At 37.5% G+C, this 27,460-nt stretch overlaps 1 protein-coding gene across 6 annotated transcripts in view; it reads left to right on the forward strand.

Moving 5' to 3' along the window:
* The first annotated feature begins 1,830 nt into the window (after positions 1-1,830).
* The window catches only part of CDH18 (cadherin 18), a 409,491-nt gene continuing 383,861 nt past the window's right edge, over positions 1,831-27,460 (forward strand). For 5 of the 6 annotated variants that reach the window (XM_065667565.1, XM_065667567.1, XM_065667568.1 and 2 more), the window contains exon 1: positions 25,781-25,853. The gene's annotated coding sequence lies outside the window, so the exon portion shown is untranslated. Of the gene's footprint in view, positions 1,887-25,780; positions 25,854-27,460 lie in introns of those variants that run through there. The other variant, XM_065667566.1, reaches the window with a different exon arrangement.

Here is a 27,460-nt window from a genome sequence, read left to right on the forward strand (position 1 = left end):
ACATTGTTTTGATTCTCCTCCCCATCCTGTCTGGGGTGAGGGAAGTGGAGGGATTGAGCAAGTGGCTGCAAGGTACTGAGTTACTGGCTAGGTTTAAACCACAACGGGATCTTAAGAAAATACACCGACAGGAAGAAATAATAATTAAGAATCAAACAAACAATGGCTTAATGTATTGTTTTGTGTTCCACTGAATTTGAATCCCTGTAGCTTAGAGGAAATGATTTCTAAAACCAGAAGAAGAAAAGATGACAGAATGAATTAACAATGACAACAGCAATTGAGGATTGGTAGGGTGATAATAATAAAGACACTTTTACATAATATCAGTGTAGAACCAGAATATTAATATTAGGGAAAACCACATAAGGATCACACATAGAAACAACAACACTACTGTCATTCCTACTGGAAGGAACTTTAATTCATAAAGTTGTCTATGACATTTTCTCTAAGACTGGCCAGAGACCAGTTATCCCAGTGGGATATCAAAAAGGAATCTATCCTCTTGATTTGTAACTGGAGGAGAATTGTTAATGGCGAGATCAGTGAAAGTGACCCAGAAAAGTTATCAAAGCTGAAACCAGAGAATTTAGCAATGAAGACATTTTTGAATTCTGAAGAAGAGAGTGTGAAAACAGAACAGATAGGACTGTGAATCTTACAATATTTTTAAAGGGTAAACTCAGAAAAATTCATACTGTTTCTGTTGTATGGTAGAGTTACGGGCCTATGTGCAAAAAGTCAGGTCATTGATGACACATCCCAGATGCCATCAGAGAACTAGCAGAATCAGTTCTGCGGCAGTTGACACTTGGCTTACTCTGTGAAACATGGATAGTGCTGTTTTTTGCTGCTGTTTTGTTAAAATCCAGCTGTTTGTAGTTCTCTGGCGTGACTAGACATCTCCGATACCAGTTATATTACAAGGAAGCAAACTGAGAGCAGTAAAAATCATCCAATTGAGCCATTTCTGCAGTTCCTACTAATACCTTGACCCAAGCACTTGCTGAAGGACTTCGGGTTATATTTGAGGATGTTCCCAACAAAAGCAAGCATATTTCCTGACAGGAGAGATACCTTGTTGTGCAGAAAACCAAGACGCCTGAGTATGGAACAGAGGGCTAGATTTGTTTATGGTTTTTATGTTTCTTATCATGAATGATTCATGACTAGTTTAAAGTGAACATGTTTATTGGGATTATTAACTGAGTTAAGTGACAAGAGCTATGAAAAGTCAAAACATTTTGTGAGGTTGTATCAATGCAATGCATATTTGACAATGACTAGTAATTATAGAAATAAAAGTTATTCTCTAAAACAGATTTAGTTCTAAATTTGTGGAAGATCAGGACAAGATTGTGTTGCTTGAGTATTAGTCGTGTTCTGAGCAGTTTCTTTCAGAATCAATACTTCCTTATTTCTCTATGGCAATAATTATCCCTGTTCTAAAATCAAAAAGTTTTCAAATGAGCTCATTTACCTAAATTTAGCATGAGATACAGTATCACAGATTACTCCCAGGCTAGTTACAAGGCTTGAAAATACCATTGCTGCGCATTTAATTGTTTTAGTTAGTTTCAATCTTAAATAGCTGCTTACAAATAAAAAACTTACGTATTACTGTAGTACTAATTTGTAGATTTGCCAGGATGAATATCTGACCTTCTTCATGTCCTGCTGCAAGGGACAGTCCAATGCTCATGCTGTTGTCTGCTTACTTAACTATCATGCAAAGAAAAACATTATTATCTCATTATGCTCAAAATTTGGTTGCTCTATTTCAGTGAAAGCTGCTGAATCGCCAGGCTTCTGATATCTTCAGTGGAGACTCATAAGACTCTTCGGCAGAAAACATTCCTAAGCTCTAGTTGTTGACTAAGCGAGTAAGTATGTTCTCATATTTTCTTAGTTTTAATTCACCTCCAGTGAAGTGTTTGCGTCGTCTTAGGTTAATAGCAATTTTTAAAACTATTTCACTGTCATTTTACCTCTCTGTTCTGTGTAAGCATTTTTCTCTGATGTCTGGTGCGCCTTTAAATACTGTAACACATTTAAGTCACCATTTATAAGTGCTTTAGCATATAAAACCAGGAGCTTTTACTTAGTACTCCTGTTCAGCATCTGTCAGAGTGCTGCTGTTCAGTGACCTGTATTACTTCCAGTGTGTGAAGCATAAGTAGGAATAAGAATCCTGTGGGTAGTCTGTAACAAACACATTGCTCCATTAGCCTGATAGAGGTGGTCAGGAATGGTGACTAGCAATCAATTACTAGAGTTGGTAAATACAGTTAAGTGGCACCCGAGCAGCTACGTTCTATTACTTTCCACCTTTTGGGTTTTCAGACTGTCTTACTTTTCTCAGTATTTTACGTACTTTGTTCTTCATATCAGTGTCATCTTCAACTGGTTAATCTCTTTTAGGAACATTGGAAGCCACTCATTTACAGCAGCTGCTTTAGTGGTCTTACTGTACTCCTTCCTGGTATAATGGTGGGTTGGTTTTTATTTCAAATTTTATTAATTTGCTTTGCTTGTAAACTTAAAGAAGAAAACTGGGCTGATGGGAAAGCAAGATGTTATGACTGAAGTAGGGAAAATAAAGGAAAAAAAACCTCAAACAGTGAAACTGCAAAATAAGGTGAAGCTAGCTGTAACATTTGAATGGTGCTTATAGATTCTACTCAGTATGTTTTAAAAATTATTATCCTGATAATAATTAAGAATTAATTAGAGAATGAATGAATTAATTAGAGGACTAGATGCAAGTTCTAGGTCACTTCTTACCAAAACATAATAATTTTGGTGGGTTTTTTTTTGCCAGAATAGATAAATGTTACTTTAATTTTCAGTTAAAAAAAACCAAAACAACAAAAACCCCAAACAAAACCCACAACAGCAACAAATACCAAAAAATGGAATAAAAACCGCAAACCCAACGCTTCATTTAAGAATGACCTCAGTCTGAGTTGTAGTATTTGAACTGGTTTCAAAAATACGCATTTGGATTGGTTTACAAAATATTCTTCTGTTCGTAAGAAATCACAGCCCATGAAAACTAGAAACATTTATTTATTTGGTATTTCATGAAATGGAAATCACCATTTCCAAGTGGGTGAAATCTTGCCTCATGAGTCAGCGCAAATTTAAAGTTGCTACTTGGCCACATCAAAAATAAGAATGTATTTCTCTGCAGGGATCAAGTGCCAAGATTTTATTTTTCATTTTGATAGCTCAACTTGATCATGGCATTTATTACTGTTTAACTTATAATGAAAATTATGTCCTTGTTTTTAATAATATTTTATTAATTTAACCCTAAAAAAGTAGATTTTGATTGAACTGATTGATTGAATTGCGGGATGGATGGTGAAACTCAAATGCTTAGTTCAGCAAGCTCTCATAGGAGGTGGCAATACCTAACCTAAAGCTGGAAAGCAAAATTAGGCTTAATCTCAGTGAAAAATAAAAAAGGAATCAAGTATTAGATATCAAAGACAGAAAAATGAAAATTTTTATCAGATGATCTATCTAACCCAGGGGGAGAGAGTAGCTCTAGAAATTTGTTAATTTGGGGTGTTAGGGATTTTGTATCCCTCTAAGCCTTTAAATGCTGTCTGGATGTATAGATTTATAAGGTTTTTTGGGTTTTTTTTCTAGTTTCATAATAAGTTAATTAAATTAAAAGTGCAGAAATTACTAAACGTGACATCTCTGTCATTCAAAAGCTTAGGCAAAACAATTACATGTGCCTTGTCTTCAAACATATGCAAGAAGTCAGTCATAAACATTCTGATAGCCCAAGTAAGTTAACATAAATCATCTGAGGGGTTTTTTTTGTTGTTATTGATACTACATCTAAGCCACTGCAGCGTGCATTGTGTCAGTTATGTATGACCCAGTTAGAGAAGTAGATTGTAAGCATGGGAATGCTGCAGCTGTTTTTTCAATGTCATTGAATGTCATGAGTTTTTTTCAACCCTTTCAGCTGTTGCACAATTTTGGCTTGCTTTGTATTTTCTTTTATCATATTAAAATAAAAGAGGAAAACCTCTTGTAGGGAACAAAGCCAGGTTTTTTATCTGGTGTCCTAAAAATGCAAGAGATTGAGTGATACCAGTGAGCCCACAGCTAAAGCAGTTGCTGCTTGAGTGGTGTGACACTGTGCGTGGTATCACTGAGTAGGTGAAAGTGTAACACAGAGAGGTGGAATAAAGGCATTCATTTATAAAATACTCATCAGATGACACACTCAAATTCACGATCTTTTGGATGACTGTTACAGTGGTGTACATCTTCAAAGCCTTTGAAGAGCTTTAGCTGTGCAGCTCCCTTTTATGTCAGCAGGAGACGTGCTTTGCTGTGATAAGATTTAGCTGACTTTATTTCACATACTCTGTTACTGAGCAAATCAGATGTTCATCACTTCTGTTATGGTATGTCATGCATTCTGAAAGTATGTTAAAGCAAGTAGTAGATTCATTAAGTAATGAATGAAATGAGAAGTTTTCATACTGTCTTAACAGTTTCATTTTCGTTTATAGTTTTATGTAATAAGATTCTCTGTACACTCAAAACCAGTTTTTCAATATGTCATTGGTACTGTTGTTTTATCCATGGTTCATTCTTTTTTCTTCTACATATAGAAAAGAAGAAAATTTGGTTTTGGGACCTTATGTTACTAGTGATGAAGGGAACAAAACTATTTCAGTCTGAGTTGGTGTTTAAATTTCTATTGATGTGGTTAATTTTAAGATTAAATTCTATGTACCTGGTACTATCCAATGAACTGTGATGGGGTTGCACAGGTTCAGTAAATACCTGTCACCTTACAGGGAAGAAAGAAAAAAATAAATCTATCTATCTCGTAAATATTTGCTGTTTTAGTAAAAGTACTCTTCCATGTAAGTTAATGATTATACTGGCAAAAAATAGCGTGTTGTACTAAAATATGAGAGACTAAACGATCAGTTGGACTACAGCAAGGCTTGAAGCTCCTGCGCTTAAAGGAAAGAAAAAGCAGCTGTTGGCCAACATTCAGTCATTTTAGTTTGAAGGCAAATTGGGCCATGGCAGAAATGAAAATTGATTTCTGTGGTGTTGGTTTCTAATAACATCAGAAGAGCTGTTATGCTTGTAAGAAATGTTTTATCACCTTTGTTTGAAGGACCTCCACTGACCAGGAAGGATGAGGCCCAGACATCCTATATCGACTATGGTATAGAAAGACTTACCTGTGGCAGGGAATAATTCATCTTGATTCAAGACAGTTTAAGATTCTCTAAGATGTATTGACATGAACTGGGGTGTAGCCCACCTGTTCTGCTGCATCCTGAAGAAAGAGTAAACAGTCTAAAATGCAAGATGCATTTAAAAAATGCGTAGATGAATTGCAAATGGGTGGGAGCACTTGTAACATGTGACAAATATAGTCAAAACCTCAGGAGTATAATAGAGCACTAGATTAGGAACTGGCACCTTGTATGGGAAAAGAAAATAAGGTGAAGAGGCATACATCTAGAAATGAGTATGTACCTTTAAAAATGTAGTAACTTCACAGAAATACTGTATGCTAAGACTTCATGGACTGATAACATGTAGCAGTATTAGAAGACAATTAATTCCTACCCAGACTGAAAACCTAGTTAAGCTTTAAAATGATTCAGGCAGAGGAGATTTTCTGTTTTGTTTCTTTCTGATGATAGACTGCTAGATCCAGACACAGTCCAAACCTCATCAGTTGACTTTACAAAATATATTAATCAAATGAGCTTATGAAGAAAAGCAGCTACTAGAAATATGTTTCATCTTTGAAGAAATACACCCAGCTAACCTCCTTTTCACAGTTCATAGTTTCTGATCTGCATTTGGACCCAATGCTCTTCTTTTTGAATATAAGTTCTTCAATAGAAGTGGTGGATAGTATCTCTTCCACTTGCTCTCTGTTAAGTTTTACCACTTTCCTAAGAATCATACTGAGAAATAATTAAGTACAGTTTTGGATTTTGCTGCATAACCATTTATAAAAAGACTGAAATAGTTGCTAATTTCTATCATTTATAAACCAAAAATATAAAATAAATACACAACATTATCTTTCACTACTATAAATAACTAAGAAAATAAAAGCCATATAATTTCCCAGCTGTAAGATGCACTCTTCAGGTGTTACAGACTTCAGATCTGACCACTAAGGATGAGATGTTCAGATTAAGTGTTGGCTTGTTTGTTTAATTAAACAGAAAAAAAAAATAAAAGCTTTGTATTTAGGTAGACTCTGTAATGCTTGGAGTCTAATGATTCCTGTAGAAATATAATGTGAAAGGAGTGTTTGAGTGGTAACTTAAAATGATAAATATTACAATATACTCTTACTATTATCATATCATTCTTTTTTTCTTTTAGAATGACCAGTGTTTAGACTTATATATCCTCATTTGGGTTATATAATTCTAAACATGTGTAAAAGAAAAGGTTTTTGAGGTAGACATCCTGTGAGAACTGGAGAAGATTTGGTTGCAATATGAAGGCAAACTGTGGGTGATTAATATTCAGTGAGGCCGATGAAAAATTAATTCAACTAATTTAGGTAACACAGGGGGGTATGATATTAATAGGCATCACAGAAACATGGTGGGATGGCTCCTATGACTGGAGTGTTGGAATGGAAGGTTACAGGCTCTTTAGAAAAGACAGGCACAGCAGGCACGGAGGGGGAGTTGCCCTTTATGTTATGGATAGGCTGGAGTGTATTGAACTCTGCCTGGGGACAGGTGAGCAGTTTACAGAGAGTTTGTGGGTCAGTGTTAAAGGAAAAACTGCTATGGGAGACATTACTGTGGGGATCTGTTACAGACTGCCTGATCAAGGAGGACCTTCAGATGAAGCACTCTACAGACAGATAGGAAAAGCCAAACGCTCACAGGCCCTTGTTCTCATGGGTGACTTCAACCACCCTGACATCTATTGGAATAACGGTATGGCCTGGCACAAGCAATCCAGGAGGTTCCTCGACTGTGTGGAAGACAAGATTAGGAAGGCTAAGGCCCAGTTAGAATTAAACCTAGCCAGGGATGTTAAGGATAACAGGAAGGGATTCTACAGGTATGTAGCAAGCAAAAAACAGACTAGGGACAACGCAGGCCCCCTGAAGAAGCCCTCGGGAGAACTGGCTACGCAGGATTTGGTGAAGGCTGAGGTTCTTAATGACTTCCTTGCCTTGGTCTTCACCAGCGAAGGCTCCGACTGCACCACCTAAGTCTTAGAAGGCAGACGCAGGGACTGTGAGAATGAAGAACCTAGGCCCACTGTAGGAGAGGATCTGGTTTGAGACCATCTTAAGAACCTGAACGCACACAAGTCCGTGGGACCTGATGAAATCCATCTGCAGGTCCTGACGGAGCTGGCGAATGAAGTTGCTAAGCCACTGGCCATCATATTTGAAAAATCATGGCAGTCAGGTGAAGTTCCCGACGACTGAAGAAAGGGAAATATAACCCCCATTTTCAAGAAGGGGAAAATGGAAGACCCGGGGAATTGCAGACCAGTCAGTCTCACCTCTGTGCCTGGTAAAATCTTGGAGCACATTCTCCTGGGAGGCATGCTAAGACACATGAAAAACAACAAGGTGCTTGGTGACAGCCAGCATGGCTTCACTAAGGGGAAATCCTGCCTGACCAATTTGGTGGCCTTCTATGATGGGGCTACGGAAGTGATGGACAGGGGTAGCGCAGTTGATGTCATCTACCTGGACTTGTGCAAAGCGTTCGACACTGTCCCACACAACATCCTTGTCTCTAAATTTGAGAGACATCACTTTGACAGGTGGACCACTCTGTGGATAAAGAACTGGCTGGATGGCCATACGCAAAGAGTTGTGATCAATGGCTCAATGTCCAGCTGGAGATCAGTAGTGAGAGGTGTCCCTTAGGGATCGGAGTTAGGAATTGGTCTTGTTCAACATCTTTGTCGGTGACATGGACAGTGGGGTTGAGTGCGCCCTCAGCAAGTTTGCCGATGACACCAAGCTGTGTGCTCCGGTTGATATGCTGGAGAGAAGGGATGCCACCCAGAGGGACCTTGGCATGCTTGTGAGGTGGGCTGATGCCAACCTTATGAAGTTCAACCATGCCAAGTGCAAGGTCCTACACCTGGGTCGGAGCAATCCCAGGCACAGTTACAGGTTGGGAAAAGCAGAGATTCAGAGCATCCCTGCAGAGAAGGACTTGGGGGTGCTGTTTGATGAGAAAATGAACATGAGCCGGCAGTGTGCACTTGCAGCCCAGAAAGCCAACCTTATCCTAGGCTGCATCAGAAAGAGAGTGACCAGCAGGTTGAAGGTGATTTTGCCCCTCTACTCTGTTCTTGTGAGACCTCACCTGGAATATTGTGTGCAGTTCTGGTGTCCTCAACATAAAAAGGACATTGAACTGTTGGAACAAGTCCAGAGGAGGGCCACGAGGATGATCAGGGGACTGGAGCATCTCCCGTATGAAGATAGGCTGAGAAAGTTGGGGCTGTTCAGCCTGGAGAAGAGAAGGCTGCGTGGAGACCTCATAGCAGCCTTCCAGTATCTGAAGGGGACCTATAGGAATGCTGGGGAGGGACTCTTCATTAGGGACTGTAGTGACAGGACAAGGGGTAACGGGTTAAACCTTAAACAGGGGAAGTTTAGATTGGATATAAGGAGGAAGTTCTTTCCTGTTATGGTGGTGAGGCACTGGAACGGGTTGCCCATGGAGGTTGTGAATGCTCCATCCCTAGCAGTGTTCAAGGCCAGGCTGGATGTAGCCTTGGGCGAGATGGTTTAGTGTGAGTTGTCCCTGCCCATGGCACGGGGTTTGGAATTGATGATCTTAAGGTCCTTTCCAACCCTAACTGTTCTATGATTCTTTTATGATTCTTCTGTGATTCTATGATCTCATTTTCTTCTGCAGTCACAGTATAAATGCTGTTTTCATGTCTATGGTGGTTCATATCAGCTAATTCCTGCACAACTACAGTTGCTGACACTGGGAAAAACATTATCTTTGCTCCTACAAGTACTCTTTGAAGCCTGCAGAGCAACGTTGGCACAGAATGTTAGTAATAATTGAAATTACTTTTCTTAAAATAACTTATCCTAACACACCTTAAATTTTTGTCTACTGTGATTTTCTTTCTTGTGGCCCTTTCTGGAAATACAAAGAAACCATAGTGAGTAAGTGTAGAGTGCAGGATTCATTAAAAGCTGTTTGAACAGTGTGCAGAGGATGTGCTGGGGAAAACACACAGAATGAATATTGATTTGTAATGTGTTTTGGGAGTGGGAGAACGATGCATTTTGGACGAAGTTTGCCTTTCATTATTTAAAATATTCCTTTTTTTTTTTTTTTTACTGACAAAAAAAGTCTGCCTAGAACTGTGTATTCCTACAGGACTGTGAAGAATCCTCTGTATTTTTAAACAATTGTTAGGAATGGATTAGCAGGAATCTGTGTGCTTATTAAAGGATAACTATACTGTCTTTTCAGTAATAGGGCAGCAGGCATATTTCTGTTTGTGGTTGTTTGTTTGTTTGTTTTTCCTTTGTTTCTGTGAAATTAAAAATTGAACACTCCTGTTCTCTTATTAGAGCTCATACTCAAGAGGAGAGGAGTAGGAGCATTTTTTTCTGCGCTTTTTGTTGTGTGTGGTGTTTTGGCTTTGGGTTTTTTTGTGTGTGCCTGTGCAGATGTCAGGGAAGTGTGTCAGAAATCTGGTCTATACTTTTTGTGTGCCCCAGAAGTCCACATAAGAACTGTGCAAATTTCAACAATAAGAGAAATTACAGCAGTTAGAAAGATAGAGCAGCAAAGTAGGTGAATAGGATGGAAACGAGTTTTTTGGTGTGTGTTTTGGGGGTTTTTTGGTTTTTTGGTTTATTCAGGGAAAGATGAAATGTAGTTTATTACCCCAGAGTGTAAGTTAGTGTATTTTTCATTATGTCGTTGCTCCTTCATGTTCTCGGTGGCCCTATGAGTCTTTGTGTTCCAGGCAGAATCCAGGCAAAGAGGGGCCACAGTTCTCCCACCCAGTACAAGGTGTGACTGCTGATCCATGGCTGGGTCAGCAGAGGAGAATTTAATGGAGCCAGGCTGCTCTCATTTTAACTGACTGCTCAAATCATTAACCTCCTGTTGAATGGGAAGTATCAGTTAGCACCATAATTTTTAAAAAATGTAAGGGGTGGCTTCTACATTTTCCTGTGCAAGTTGGTCTGATGGATCTGCTTAGTAAATTGATCAAACCATGATCTTATTTTAGTATGTTCCTACTTTTTGTCAGAGTTTGGCAGAAAAAGAGCAAGTGAGACTTCTGTTTTTTTTTTTTTTTTGTTTGCAATTTATTGCTCTAAAGGAGTATGTAGCATGAGGAATCATTATCAAATTCTGTAACTTTTCTAAGGCTTTCTATGCCATTTTTGCATAACCAGATGATGAAGAGTGGGGCGTGCAGTGCAGACTAATGTGAGACAGTTGATTATTTCCAGATTTTGTTTGTTATTAGGTATGTGCAAACTTTATGATTAATTCATTGTTTAAAAACAATTAAGTATCCTTTGATGGCCTCCGGAATTTGTACCTAGTTAAGATAATTGCTGAAAATACTTTTGAGGGATGGTTTCAGAATATGTACTGTTGTACATGCTTAACCTTGTCTAAATCTTGTGAAAATAATAAATGCTTAGTCATATACAACTTAAAGATGTTATACTTTGATAAAGTAAATTGGTACCATACATTGTTTAAATACTTACTGCAGATTTCAAGAAATAATTGGTCTTTACTCTGTGGACGGTAATTACAGCATGTGTGTAGTGTACTTAGCTTTCTGATTTAGGATACAAAGCGCTCTGGTTCTCAAAAAGTGAGGTTTCAGTTATGGGACAGAGAATGAATGGACAGAAGTACCAGGACTAATTATGTTGATATGCTTTTTAGTTAGAGGTATACTTCATGCAAAATATTTTAAATGGGATGAAATTTACTGAGAGAGAGCCTCAGTGCAGGTTAGATGTACAAGCTCTCATGTGTGAAGATTTTGTAACCAGAGTCCTCTTGGTCAGCTAATTGGATATCTGATTTCTCCCCAGAGTCCAGACTCTCTTTCTTTGCAGAGATTGCCTTTTGAAGGCAACATGCAGCTTTAAGGCTGTAACCTAATTTCAAATATACTAATTGTCAATAGCACTCTAAACTTAGTTGTCCCCAGGTGTATGTTAGAATTGCCTTTTTTTCCCTGTTCTTAGTAATATGCTTTAAGAGAGGCTCTATGGTAATATGTTGACCCTGAACAGTAGGACTTGGTATAGTCACTAATGTGAGTACTTGTCTTTTTGACATTTTTAGCATGCATTATTTTAGACAGATTATCATGTAAGTCAGTGGTCCTTTTAGTTGAGCCATGCATGGCAAGCAGCCCGCCTGTCTTGCATATCCGTACTTGTATGAAATGCCTCTACGTGCTTCCATTTTTGCTACTAGCCAAAAAGCAAATGTGAATTTTAAAGACTGGGATCAGTACTACTTTACTCTTGTTTTGACATTTATTCTGAAGCAAACCAGAGTAAAGCTGTACTGTATCAGAATCTTAGAATCATAGAATGGTTTTGGGTTGGAAGGGACCTTAAATGTCATCTAGTTCCACCCTCCCTGCCACAAGCAAGGACATCTCTCATGTAACAGGTTATTCAAAGCCCCGTCTAGCCTGGTCTTGAACACTGCAGGGATGGGGCATCCGCAGTTTCTCTGGGCAACCTGTTCCAGTGTCTAACACCCTCATAGTGAAGAACTTGTCCCTAGTATCTAATCTGTATCTCCCTTCTTTCACTGTAAAGCCATTCCCCCTTGTCTTGACTTGTCATGACCTTGAAATAACCTTTTGTTTTCCTTTTGTATGGATGTAGTTCACAACATGCTGTGAGGTGTAGACTCGTTTGCTTAATACCAACATGTTCCAACACTGATGCATCCCTGTTTTGACTCCCAGAAGCAGAAAGTGATTTATACAAGCTGTCACAGAATTAACATTAGTAATGCTTTCTTCTCAGTGCTCTGAGAATTAGGTTACTTGGCTTCCGAATGCAAAATGAAGCAAAGTAGAAACTGTATTGAACGGCAATATGATTTATTTTTAGGTAGTGAAAACTGTGTGTCAGTAGATAACGGTTTGAGAGTAGATTCCCCCAAAACCATTTTTATGGGTTTATGCATGTTCTTTCCTAGCCAGCATTATAAGCTTTTAATTTAGTTTTCCTTGAGTTTTGTGCACATTCATTATCAGGAGGTAGTTTTACCTATTTTTGTATTCTTTCCAAAAAGAGGAGACTCATTTCTCCTCCCTCATAATCTAATACTAATTCAGTTCACTCCCTCTTTTTGTCTGGAAGATGTCAAGACAGAAGCAATGGAAGTAATTCAGTACATTTGTCAACATCATACCCTTACAGAATCAAACATTTCAATTTGATGAAAATAAAAAAAAATATATATAAGGAAGAAATGCCCATTTCTCACCCTGCAAGCTTACTTTTTTTTACCATATTCTCACTGAAACTGTAATTACCCTCTCTGTAACTTCATTGGTGAATTCAGACCTGTTAGTTCATGGACATTGTAACCAAAAAGTTCACAAGCAGATTCCTCCTTATTTTGGTTTCCTCAGTTTTAGTTTACTCAGTTTATTTTGAGCCCCTGCATTTCTAAAAAGTTTGGAAATCAGTTTGCCAGTCTTGGGTTGATTATGCAGATACGGATTTCAGAATAGCAAATTAATTTATGGAAACACTGATACTTGAATGTTGTCTCTGGAGAGCATCCCTCATCTCTAGAATGAAGTTTATTTTCTACCATAGGATTTTACTTGCAGAGAGTGCCCTGTCATGTCGATACTTTCTTACTTACGTCTCTTCTCAGCAGACGTTTTTTACTGTTATTCCCCAAAGGGCTGCTACAACAAACCTTACTTGTAGGTGGACTTTTTTTTTTTTTTTTCTTGTTACACGTTTTTTGGATGCTGCTTTCTGAAATGCACTTTGCCAGTGTGGTAACAGAAATAGTTGTGCCACTGGTTTATAAACAGAAAAAAACAACAAAACCACCCCAAAACAAAACAAAAAACAAACAAAAAAACACAAACAAACAAACAAACAACCAACCAACCAAAAAAAAAAAAAACAACCCCCAAAAAACAAACCCAAAAAGGATTCTGGTAGAAGGGGAAAGCTTGGATTATTGGCCCTGTTTTTTTGCCATGAGTACTCTTTAGGAAAATCTCCAATCAAATTGTGTGTGGGAACAGTGCCTAAATAGCAGATGGCTGCGAGTGTAAGCATACAGAAGATCATGTCCATGCATTAAATGTTTTTACTAGGGCAGACTTGTTATGTATCTGTAACTTGTGTGCCAGTGATTGAGAGGATATGATGCTAATAGTCATCTTCTAAAGAAGTCTAACTTTAACAAATAATAACATTTTTTCTGTGTAAAAAAACCTTCCATGAACAAACTTGCATTTCTTGCATATGGGTTTAGGAGGAATTTTAAATTTCTTTTTAAAGTTCTTATAGAGGAATTTTAAATAAGACCAAAAATAAGTAAATGTATCATTATCTAACAGAAGATGAATTATTACATAAAACTAACCTAGCTATTTGTGCCCAAATTGCCATAGAATCAATTAAAGTGTAATTCTTTCATTTGCCAGATAGTGTGGGTTTGGTTGGGTTTTGGTTTTGAGTAATTTTTTGTTTGTTTTGGGAGTGTTTGGGTTGGTTTGTTTTGTTGGTTTGTTTTCTCTTGCAAGGCTATTATATATTCAGATCCTATAATGCTTATCTGTATTGTTAGATTACTGCAGAGCAACTTGCTCATATGGATACATTTATGGAATGTCACCACTGGTTTGCTTCATTAGCATCTGTTCCTCTGTTTCCTCTGATGTCAGAAACTTTTATTATTCTAATTTATTTCATTATATTGTTGTGTCTTGGATAAAATCAGAAAAAAATCCCAGAGTAATCTGTTCTAAATACTTGATTTTGAATCACATTTTTCTTAGCCGTTTCATAAGAATATGTAATTTGAAATAAATATTATATCAGCTTTGCAGTCCTGGTCATGTGAAATAATCAATAGGTGCTCTTAAAAACCCGAAGTATAAAAAAAAAAAAAGAAAAAAGGAACTGACTGCAGTGATTGAAACTGACTGCAGTGATTGAATGAGTATAGAATATATATATTAAAAACAAACAAACATCCATAGAGCTAGTATCCCTATACTTCTAACCACATGAAAAGTATAGCTAGGATGATTAAGTGAAATTTATTATCTGATTATTACTGAGGTCAAAGCTATACTATTTGAATAACAGTATTATTGCAGGCATTATTAAATTAATTTTATTATTAACATCAGTGTAATAGAAATAAATAAGACTTTGCAACATGACTTGCTATTCAGCTGTCCCGTATTTTAGAACTTTTTCAGCTTGGGCTGTTACAATTTGTAAATAAATATTTAAGTAGATTTATTAATGTTATTTAAAAGATTAGATATTGAAGGCCGTAAACCTCCATTTGATAGATTGAACTCTGGAGAAAAAAAGACCTGAATATTCGATTCTCATTTATTCTTTTGAGAAGAGTAGAAAGTGTCGGCTATTTTTTTGATATTGAGTTTTCCTGATCTTCACTCTTCTTTATATTGGTGAGAATATCATCTTTTGCGAAAATGAAAATCTTACTGCTTCTTCAGGTCTTGTATTCTTTGCAGACAGTTAAATAGCAATATTGAGAGTCCAAAAAAGCATGGTTCCTACCAGGAGGAGATTACTGTGGAAATAAAGTTAATCTGTGGGAGATACTTTTTGAAAGCCCCGGCCAAACCACAGACTGTTTTTATTTTGGATTACAAAAGCATCTGGGTGTAACTTTTGACTAGAACTCTTTACTTTTTTGAGTCTTGTTACAGGGACTCAACAGAGATTGGTTGACTTCAGAAGGGCATGTCCTTAGGCATTATAAAGGTATTGACGTCTGAGCAAAGATAGTAAAATCTTGTTCCTGTCTAAGTTAGTTAGAGTAATTTAAAGAATGCATTATTTCCTTAAGAAGGGTCTGTTTTATTTGACGTTCAGTACTGAAAAACATGCATATTGTTTCAATTTTTCAGTAGCTGTCGTGGTTTAAACCCAACCACAAGCCTCGTTCACTCACTCCCCCCCCTTCTTGCCCTCCCCCTGCTTCTGGAGGGACGGAGAGGAGTATCAAAAAGAATGCAACTCCCACGGGTTGAGATAAGAACAGTTTAGTAACTAAGGTATAACACAGACCACTACTGCTACCACCAGTAATAATAATGCTAAAGGAAATAACAAGAGGAAAGAATACAACACCTCAACACCAGCCGACCAATAACTCGCCCCACTTCCCCCAGCAGAGCACCGACTGATACCTCCTCCAGCCCTGCAGTCCCAACCCTTCCGGGTAACTCTCCGTTACATCCTGGGCATGACGTGCTGTGGTATGGAATACCTCTTTGGCTAGTTTGGGTCAGGTGTCCTGTCTCTGCTTCCTCCTGGCCTCCCCTCCTCCCTGGCAGAGCATGAGGCTCAGAAAGTCCTTGGCCAGACCAAACATTCAAGCAGCAACTGAAAACATCGGTGTTATCAGCTCTCTTCCCAGGCCAAAAGATCAAAACACAGCACTGCACTAGCTCCTAAGAAGGAGAAAAATGACTGCTGCTGCTCAACCCAGGACAGTAGTGTATGGTACCTCGAGAGGTAGGAGGGATATGATTTCGCGTACATAGCAGTTCCATTTAGGGCAGGATAGAGAACCATGGATTTCTGACTCCATTTTCAAATTTCTTTCGTTCTCCTGCTTGCAGCATATACATTGTGAAATGATTCCCTTCTCTCCCCAAGAGAAAATGCTTGTTTTGAAAGGGTTTTGTTCAGTTGCTCCACAGCAAACAACATGTTCTGAATTTTTACTAACAGAAACGATAGCGAGGCTTAAAAAAAAAATAAAATATATGTGTATATATATGTAAAATCATTACCATCAGATTGCATTATACAGTGTGTAGTCCAGACTATAAGAATTATTTAGCTTTAGCTTCAGATAAAACTTTATCAGTTTAGCAAGCTTGGTTTTAATACATTAGCCTTATCTGCTTGTTTACTTGTTTTTATTTTCTCAGAAATCTTTGTCTAAGCAGTAAATTAAAATATCCTATTTGAGATGTTAAGAGCATTCAGCATTAATAAAATGAACAATGCTTAGTACAACTATTATAGCCTACAGTAATTTGAATAATTGAATACCACTTTGTCTGGAGAAAACCATTTATAGCAGCACTTGCTTTTCCAAAGGAAAGCAGAGTGAAAACTCCAAATGTTATGTTGATAAATGTTTTGTAAAACCTGCTGATCCCATTGCATATGTGTGCATAAGGCATCTAGACGCTGACATTCTCTTAATGTTATTTATAGCAGCAGCAAAAAGCAAATGATAAGTGCGCTCAAGTGCACAGAATATTAAGTGTTTAGGATGGCAGCTTAAAAAGAGATCTACATACTCAGAGAAGAAACAGCCTTTAGGGTATCACAGCAGGAAGAACCCCAGAGAGCAGATGAAAGCAGGTGTAAAAATGACAGAGTAATTCTTCTTTCCATTGAAGATGTTGAGAGTTCAGTTCAAGGGATTGCAGTTTCAATCTACTGATTTTTCAGTTTCCTTTCTTTGACTTCTTCTGTGATTAGAAAGGATTATAATAAATTATTTAGTTGGAAGAAGATTTAAATTAGGTCATCTGACATAGCGACCTTGTAGCTATGATTGTAACTTCACAACAAAATACCCAACAAAGGGAAAAACCTACAAACTGTGATTAGAAACTGGGGGGGGTGGGGGGGGGTGGGATTCCAACCAGACAGAAATCCAGAATGTCTCCCAAAACAACACACTTAAACCTGGGCCATGACACTTTGATGAAAGGTTAGTAAAATTTATACAATATATGGAAAAGGAAGATGTTTGTATACAGTATATAGTGATAAACAATGACTATCACATTTATTTTGCCTGAAGAATACTGAGCTGAATGACACCAAGCTGAGTGGTGCAGTATACAAACCTGACGGATGGGGTGCCATCTAGAGGTACCTGGACCAGCTCAATAAGTGAATGTATGTAAACATCATGAAGTTTGACAAGATCAAATGCCAAGTCCTGCACCTGGGTTGGAGCAGTCCCCCCCAGTTACCAATACTGGCTGGAGAGTGAAGGGATTGAGAGAAGCCCTGAGGGAGAAGGACTTGAGGGTACTGGTGTTTGGGGTTTTTTTTAATCCTCCAGTTTGCTGGAGTTTATCCTCTGCTGGACATAACCTGGAAATGAGCGTACACAGCTCAGAAAGCCAACTCTGTCCTGGGCTGCATCATAAGAAGTGTAGCCAGCAGGTTAAGGGAGGTGATTTTCCCCTCTGCTCTCATGAAGCCCCAGATGGAGCACTATGTTCAGTGCTGGTGTCCTCAGCACAGGAAAGGTAGGGAGCTTTTGGAGAGTGTCCAGAGAATGGCCACAGAAATATTCAGAGGGCTAGAGCACCTCTCCTGTGAGGAGAGACGGAGAGAGTTGGGGCTTCTCTCAGCCCCAGCTTTGGGGAAGACCTTATGGCAGCCTTCCAATATCCAAAGCAGGCCTACAGGAAATTTGGAGAGGGACTTTTCACAAAGGTGTGTAGTTATAGGACAATGGGGAATGGTTTTAAGCTGAAAGAGGGTAGATTTAGGTTAACTATTAGGGAGAAATTCTTTACTGTGAGGGTGGTGAGACACTGGAGGTAGTTGCCCAAAGAAGTCATGAATGCCCAAGTGTTCATGACCAGGCTGGACTGGGCTTTGAGCAGCTTGGTCTAGTGAAAGATGTGCCTGCTTACTTCAGGGGGTTGTTCACTAGAAGGCTGTTCAATGGTCCCTTCCAACCCATATCATTCCATGATTATATTATATGATAAAATGATCTCTCATACTATGTCAGTTTCTTTGACCACTTTATTTAAATTGTGATGTGGCTTAGATGTTCAGCTTTATTTAATCCACCATTTCAACTGCTGTGATGTGTCACACTGAAAAAGCAAGTGTATCAGCCCTTAGTATATTCTAGCTGTTGCTTTTGACTCATGAGACTTCTAACAGGGCTAGTTTGGAGCAACAAAGATAAGAAAACCTTCCAGTACAGTTCTCTTCTAAATACTTAAATGTATTTAAAGTAAACTTAACCTCATTTAAGTGAATTGTTCTGTGCGTACATGCAAGTTTTAGCACAGTAATTGAACTAACAGTGTTTATGGTAGTGTGCCAACAGAAATTCTCCCAGGTATTCCTCTCAAAGGTACTTTAAAACCATCATATCCTTTGTCTCACATTGGGTTTATTTTCAAAAATATGTTTTTGGATAATATTATGTTGGTTGGTTTTGTTTATTTTATTAAGTTCACAGTTGGTAGGAAGCAACATATACATAGGAAAGCTGGTTTCATTATTTTGGTAAAGGTCTATTTTCCTTACACTTAAGGCTAAATCTTTTACTTCTTTCCTTCTGCTGACTAATGATAATGTCATGGGAAAGAACCTGATCTTGTTGCTGCATTAACTTTCCAGTGTTGCTTATGTGCACACGTTTGTGATACTGCCTTGTGGCTGTTGTAAAGAAAGAGTGAAGTTACTGGCCAGTGTATAGATGTTTCTTCCAATAGGGTGTAATAATTACATTTTTGAGGTAGACTGCAATCCCAGCCTATCTCCTTATGTGTGTTTGCTATAATTTGGAAATTTTGTTATTGGTGGTATTTCAGGTATTTCCTACATCAGTCTTTTCAACACCAGCAAAATCCCATTTCTGTTTGTTTTCAGGCACACTAACGTGCCATAAAATTTGTTGAAGAAGGAATTGCATTTCCTAAGATTTCTGTCAATGCTTCCCTGCATTGTACATTGTAATAGCAAACAGAGAATCATCATCCACACTGCAGTGACCAGGCAACTCAGCAGCAGGAGGCAGCTATAATGTACAGTGAGGCAAGGAACATAATTACCTAACAGTTGTCAGGCTTATATCTTACAAGTACAGCAAGAAGAGAAGAACGTGGTTTGGTTGTTCTTATTTTTGTATAATTTGTGTATAATGCAGAAAAAAGTAAGCTGTAAGAATAGGTTGGTAGAATTATGTTAACAGTTGAACTCAAATTATCTTAAGGGTCTTTTCCAACCTAAATGACTCTGATTCTAATAGGCTGCTACAAATATAAATAATCTTGTACCAGAGCTTAATAAAATCAGTACAACGCTGTTGTTAAGCTTTGGATTTCCCTGCTTACAGAGATGATCAGATCTGAGTTTTCTATTTAGTGTACACCCAGAGAACAAGGCTGGTCAGTAAAACACCCTCATCTAAGCTAGGAGAGGAAGAGTTATCTCTTGCTTTCCATGTGGCATGTGGCACTGCTGCTGTTTCTTGGGTGTTTTTTGTTATTTCTTTCCTATTACTATTATTTTTATGTATTCTTACTGCCATGTAAGAATGTATTCATTGGTGTCCATGAATATGCAGATGGCCTTGATTAATCAGCCCAGTAATTTCTTTACTGCAGGTGTCAGGGCTTTGCCCTTGAGGTATTAGCAGCAAGTCCTCTCTCTCCAGAAGTGACTTTGATCATGCTCAGTTTGGTTGTAAGTTAAGGTTTAGAAGCTGTATGAACAGGGTTTCTGTGATATAAATAGGCTGAAGAGTTACTGCTGAAAGTATGAGAAATATTTACTGATTTTTTGTTTACTATTGTCAGTTGGAAGTATCAGGCCTGACCTAGGCAGAAGCCTTAAAAAGGCAAACAGTAACAGATGGCAAATCCACAAAAGAAAAGAGGAATTTGCATTTGAGCCTGTAAAAGAGGAAGGGCAAGAGAAAGAAAGAGAAAGAAATCTCTTACTGTTTTTAAAGAAAGAGAGGAGGAAAATATATTCCTGCTAATGACTAGAAACAATTAAAAATGAAATGTAAATGGCTGCACAAATTGCATTATTGCTTAAGATTGCCCAAGAACCTGTGTGAGAGAAAAAATGGGGAGGTGGGGAGAGATAAGAATTGTCATAAGGGTAAGAGAAAGGGAAAGACATGTAGCATCACAAAAGACATGAGCTTTAGTGAAATGAAAGAAGGAGAACACAGGACAAAATATTCATACCTACGTAAGGAAAGATACAAATTTGTGTAACCAGAGGTTGTTTTTTTTTGTGTGTTTTTTTTTTTTTTTTTTTTATGAAGGGTGGCAGAACATAGCCAGAAAACAAGTTTATATTTGGGAAGTAATACAAAGTAATACAAACCAGGTTTCTTCCTGCATTCAGGTTGCTTCAGATTGTAGAAAAGTATAGCTCCATGTTACAACTATTTGTAGTGTACAATCTGGGGGGGGGGGGGGGGGCATATATGCATATATATGCACACATGTGTATGCATATGTATGGAGAGTGTCTGTGAGTCCAAATCTTCTGCAAATGTTCATTAAAAAAATAAAAATTAAATTGTATATGTTTGTTTATTTGCCATGAGTGTATTTCATTCACTTGATTCTCTCTGCTGTGTCTTTTGAGAACAATTCTAGAATAATGAGAGGAAAAAACCCAAGCTATGTAGTTTTAGGTGAAGTTCAGTGAGTTTTTTGGAGGGTCTTGTGTGCTACAATGCCAAAACAAATACACAGGTGCAGTCTGGAAGACCAAAGAGCTCTTTCCAATCTTACATGTTTCTTCAATTCCATCATGGGACTCTACTGGTTCCCACAGCCTCTTTTCCAAAAATACACTGGCAGAACTATAGGCATGACATTTTTTCTCTCTCTTCTTTAAGAATGTAAACCAGAATCCCTTAGAATATACATGTGAAATTCCTGTGAGTTAATCATTCTGAGATATATAATCTAGGCCTGATAGTGAATCTTTTACTGATAGACAATTACTCGAATGACAAGTCTAATGTCAACATCTATGAAATAGCCATATGCTTGTTGGAGCTCTGCTGTGTCAGAACGTATTTCCATTAATTTCAGTAGAACTCTTAAGTAAAGCCATTGTATACTTGGTCTACTTCTCAACTTACCAATTTTTAAGTCTTCAGCTAGAAAGTTGCACTTTAACAGTTCCTTCTGTTTTGCATGCTAAGGAGAATCAGAAAGGAAGCACAATGGTATTCATTGATATTCAATAACTAATTATGCCAGCAAAGATAGATTTTGAGACTAGTAGAATGTTTGTGGTTTTATTCTGCCTCCTGGCCCCCTATTACAAGGTATCCAAATAAAGAAATAATTCATACATGTCATGTATTTCATAGCTTTCCAATATTATGTTATTTATTGTACTTGTTTTTTTGCTGAATATATTGCCTTTTTAGAACTTTGCACTGTCTGCCCTGTCTGCGTGCGGTCATGGTCATCTTTTGTTTTGCTGTAGTCTTAACTGTCCTGCGAGTTGTATGCCTTGTACTCTCTCTCACAACTTCCTCCCCACTCCCCCCACCCCAAGTTGTTTCTACCTCTGTTTGTGAAAAATTCGGTGGGGACTGATAAACTCTTAATACAGATTAAAAAGAATAATAAAAAAAAAAAAATCAACCAATTTTACAGTTATATCATTGGAAGATAATTCTGTGGGTTATTTGGTTATTGTTTGTTATTTTTTTTTCTTCCAATGTGGAATGACTTTCAAATCTTGCATATAAAATATCACTTTTTTCTTGTTGAAAGAATTTGTAAGGGATTATATTGTCTGTATAAGATACTGTTAAGTACTGTCCACAAGAAAATAACCTTTGGTTCTTGTACAGCAATCAGAATGATTTCTGGCTATATTTATTTCTCCTTTGAGATTTCTCACTAACTAGATGCAGTACACTGTAAATGCACTGTAAATTTTCCTCAGAGTGTGTTTTATACATAGTGGTGTTGGAAGCAATAAGCACTTGGTTTTGTCTAGCACGTAAGTCAGTAAATACATAAACAGATACAGATTTATGACTCTACACTTCAGAGTATTACAATGCTTGATAATGCAGTGCAGTCAACTTTATCTAAATGCCAAAGAGGACAGTGAATATATCAGTAATTCCAAGGTTATTTTTGATATAATTAATAGGTTGAGATTTCTTTTGTACCACAGTTTCAAGAAACTTCAGTTCTTCTAATCAGGATTATTGGATATGGAATGTATGTCCTTGAAATATGTAATACAGGCATACAGATATAAAGTGTAGGCTGATGTCGTCTTATCTGCATATGCATTTTAGTGTATAGTGTTTCTTATGGGGACAGACTGACTCTTCAGCAAGTAATGCAGATTTCAAAGTGTTTGTTCACATTACTAGTGTTAGTGAAGCCTTCTTCGGTGCAGTCAATGGAAAACCTCTCACTGCTGTCAGTGGGTTAAATATATCAGTCTGCAAAACTGCCAGACATCACTGTTCACAAGGTAACTACATTTTATCTCACCTTTACTATTCTCAATCCTACAGCTTTGCTGAGCATACATGAGCTACACTTTTTTTTTAAGTGTTCTGTGTCAGAAACGTGCCAGAAAAGCAACAGCTACAGTAGCAGACCAGTATTTTTTCTTCTTTTTTTTTTTTTTTTCTTGGAGTGGAAAGCTGAGATAGTATTCCAAGAACCTTCACAGAATCATAAAACAGTTTTAGTTGGTCATCTAGTCCAACCCCCCTGCAATGAACAGGAGGGTCATCTTCAACTGGATCAGGTTGCCCAGAACCACATCCAGCCTGGCCTTGGATGTTTCCAGGGATAGGGCATCTACCACCTCTCTGGACAACCTGTGCCAGTGTTTCACCAATCTGATTGTAAAAAATATCTTATTTGCATCTAGCTTGAATCTCCCCTCTCTTTAAAGCAATTACCCCTTGTCCTGTTGCAACAGGAATATCATCTGTATATCTACATTTTTTTAAATGTAAAAGAATGAAGATAACTTTTCTTCTCAGTTATGCCTCACTTCTAGAACTAGAAGAAAAAGGTGACTTATACTGTATATGATCAGAAAGAATGGGGCTGAGGCATTGGGACAGATACCTTTAATAAGCATGCAATATTTTTAGCATTTAATTAAAGCAAATGTGAAAATTAGATAACAATTGTGGCTATATAGCAAATGGAAAAATGAAGGGAAGATATATACAGTGACAGTGTGTGCTACATTCTGCACAGTTCTGTTAATCACAAAAGCCTGATGTCTGCCTAACAATCCTTGTGCTTCTACTTACTACTGTTCTTCAAGATCAGTTTTCAGTTGTTCAGGCGCCAGCTGCGGCCTTACAAGGTGTTTTAGTTACAAACTGTTAATGTCTGGAAGTAATGGGGTAGTCTGAGCTTGGTTCAGGAATTTTACCAGAAATCTTACTGAAGGAAAGATTAATTCTGTTTCATTTAAATATTAAGTAAACTTTAGATTGTTTATAGTTAATTAGATTTCATGACTGTAGAACACAGATAAGGAAGCTTTTTTAAATACCATAAGCATAGATTATCATCTACTCTGGCCATCATGCTTGGATCTCCTGGGGAAAATTCCCTAATGCTTGGTAATTTGTAAATTAATTTAACTTCAGTGTCTTTTTGTTTTGGAGCAAGTAATTCAAGTCAATCTAAGCAAATACATTACCATACCATTAATTTTTCTATTCATTGGAGGTTCTGTCAGAGCACAAGGGAAAATTTCCATACCGTGAACGTGGCTGAGCACTGGCACAGGTTGCCCAGAGAGGCTGGAGTCTCCCCATCCTTGAAGATACCCTAAAGCTGATTGAACATGGTACTGAGCAACCTGCTTCAGGCAAGCGAGCTTGAGCAGAGATTTGGACCAGATAACCTCCTGGGGATTGTTTTTAATATTTGGTGTACTTTGTTTTCTCATTGGAAAATGTTTATGCTGTAATTGTCTAGACCCAAGAAATTTCCTGGTTCAGCTTTTTCAGGCCCTAGCTGAGCTACTTTTTGCTATCAAGATTTTATATAAGTCAGCTTTATTAGCAATAGCTATTTGGTTAGAAATTAGTAGAAGAAGCAGAGTATGTATAGTGGTAAAGTTTGAATTCTCTTAAGAGCGAAACCTCTTTTTGGAGAGCTTTTTACCATGTATTGATTTGTTCTCTTCATTCTAAATAGTAAACAGTCTTCTTAGTGGAGACTGTCCTTTTACAGCATCCTGCTTGTTTGCAAAACACACATCTTCAGCAGCTTTGTTTTCAGTATGTCTCCCACTCTTAAGCTGTAATGCCAGCTGGATTTTACTAGGGGAAGTTGTAGTCACTTATTTCCGCAAGCACAGGAATAATGACTTGTAGATGTGAACAGGACTGTAACTCCTGGTTATAAGGGTGGTGTGGCAGGATACCTGTAGCAACACATCCCTGTATACAGCAAGCAGGTTGAATTACAAGAAACTAAAGAAACTTTGATGTTTTATACTTTGGCTTACCTCAGTGTCCTGGGTTTACCAGGAGCCGTTTTGCTCCTTCTTAGTAACTGGTGCAAGCTCTGTGTTTTGACTTCCAGCCTGGGCAGAGAGCTGATAACACCGATTGTTTTTAATTGTTGTTAAGTAATGTTTATTCTGGCCAAGGACTTTGTGAGTCTCATGCTCTGCTGGGGATGAGGGGAGGCCGGGAGGAAGCAGAGACAGGACACCTGACCCAAACTAGCCAAAGAGGTATTCCATACCACAGCACGTCATGCCCAGGGAGGTAACTGGGAGTTACCCGGAAGGGCAGGCTCTCTCTCTTCAGGGGGGTCGAACTCGTTCGGCGGTGGTATCGTATTCTCTTGTTATTTTCTCTTATCAATATTATCATTGGTGGTAGCAGCAGTGATTTGTATTATACCTTAGTTACTGGGCTGTTCTTATCTCAACCCGTGGGAGTTACATTCTCCTGATTCTCCTCCCCATCCCTCCGGGAGTGGGGAGGGTCGGGGGTGGGGGTGAATGGACGAGCTGTGTGGATCGGTTTAAACCACGACACTCAGTATATCTATGTGTCATATTCAGTGGTAGAATAATCTGAACATAGTTTGATTTCCAGTCAGTCATAATAGATGAAACATAGAAAGAAACATGTATGTATGTAAATTGGTTAGCAATATATGGGTGATTCCAGATAGGTGCTGCAGCATCAGAATAAGCCCTCATCTCTGGAGGCATGAAGATCACTGCAAGAACATGAACTGTCTTGCCACTTTGCCAGGGAGACTGGGAACCGATGCTGAAGCTGAAGTAATGAGCTCCAACAAGAGTACTCTGAGAGCTCATTTTGGTTGAAAAGATTTCTTGAATTTTGAATATAGTGCTAATGAGAGCTGTAAGGTCAAATAATATTTGATTATGTTGAAAGGCTCAACAATGAATATTTGTAATACATACCACAAAACATGATTTCACAGACAGATTTGTATTTAACTAAACTAAAACAAATGAGGAACTTACCCTATAAGGTTGTAGGTTCTGCTATGGTTGGTTACAGCAGTAACGTCTGGTGCCTTCTGCCTTGTTGGAGTATCACACGGCCAATTATCTGCAGTAAGAATGTACCACTAAAATTAAACTAATTTGGGTGCACAAGCAAGCACACAGTTAGCAAAGCTGAATATTGGGGTATTAGTCATTAATTTGGACCCCTTATGGTAATGACATTCATCATTCCTGAGAACATCTGTGACTATGAAGTTGTGGATTTGACAAAGGCAGAAGATTGAGACATGTCACAGGACAGGTACTAGCATTCTTACCTAGCAGCTTTGGGCTGACTATCATGATCAGATTAAGGGGAATTTAGTTTTCTGAAAATTTGTTTTGCAACATCTTGCTCAGATCTCTTTCAACTTTTTCTTCTGCTGCCTCCCCTGACTCTTTTGACTCCTTTTGCCTATTTTGCTCTTAAACTTTGTTTCTGTCACTTATATTTATCTGACTTTATTGTTTACCATTAAGATTCTTCAAAGTTGTTTTGTTAAATATGTTGACATTATATTGTATATGAATTGTTTCCATGTTTTCATGATTTCTTCATTTTATTGTGTTTATAATGCATAGCTAAAGCTTGTACCTTTTATATATGGATGTTGATAGAGGAAAGAGTAAGCAAAGATAAAAAAAAAAATTAAAACTGTATACTACCAAACCTAGAAGAGATAGTGTAAATCAAATAGGAATCACATGAGTTAGTAGCAGCAGTATACTGTGGTCAAATAGATTCCAGTAGACCAGATAATCGAATTTTAAGGGCTTGATTACATACGGTGTTTTTGCTGATGAAATATCTTTGATTATGTCTATGCCTAATGCTCTTATTCCAAAATTAGTACCTTTTCATTTTAATCTTAGCTTATTTTGATGGCACATTCGACTTTTATGACACCTGCGTATAGAATGACTTAGTGAGAGTGAACAAACTATCATGTAAATAGAGGAGAATTCGAAGAGTTAGTTTTCTGTTGATTAGAGTCACAATGAAGTGGTTTAACAGCTAAGTAAAATCTTCAAGTTTGAAGAGGTGTTACTGCTGAAATTACTCAGCATTTGAAGTCAGTCACAACTTTAAACAGAACATATTTGAAATTTTAATGATATAATAGAAATACTCAGCAAAATTATTTCATTGTAATAGACTTTACTGAGGCTTTCTGGAACCTTTTGTTAGTACATACATGCCAATTATGGCACAGAATCTCAGCTAGAACTGGTAGTACTATGTTTATGTTTCTAGAATATAAAAATGTATAATGCTCTTGTGTATGAACACTTTTGTGCTGTAGTAATTAAGGCAAAAGCAAATATATGCATACATATGCAGAAGTAAAAAACCAAACCATTCCACAAGTAAACTTTTGATGAGTTGGAATGAAGTATGTTTTTTCCTTGAGTTGGGAAACATTGAAAACAGAACTTTCTTAACTTACACTGTTCATTACTGTATCTGTCAGTCTTATTTTTATTCATCTCTTTCGAAAGGGAGAAAATAATCTTTCAGTGTTGTTTCAAATAAGCATTTTTATCTTTGGTAAGGGCATATAATTGGTTTTTATTGTTTGCAAAACAAGCTAGAAAAAAGTATCTACTCCCACGCTCACTGAAGTCATGTTGGCTTGGATCATGTTTCATTTTTTTTCAGTTATCGCAATTATGTAAAGTAGTCCTTTACTTCATACCTTTAATGGCTTTTGATTAAATGCCATTATGATTTAATACACATAATGTGTTTTGAAAAGGAACTAAATAAATGCAATTCAGCATCTGTCAGTTCAATCTTGTGTACTTAGTAAGCAAAATTAAATAATTTAATAAGAAAGCTTATTGAGGAATTAATTTTACTAATTTTAT

The sequence above is a fragment of the Lathamus discolor genome, chromosome 2, assembly GCF_037157495.1.
Source record: "Lathamus discolor isolate bLatDis1 chromosome 2, bLatDis1.hap1, whole genome shotgun sequence".
Lineage (NCBI taxonomy): Eukaryota > Metazoa > Chordata > Aves > Psittaciformes > Psittacidae > Lathamus > Lathamus discolor.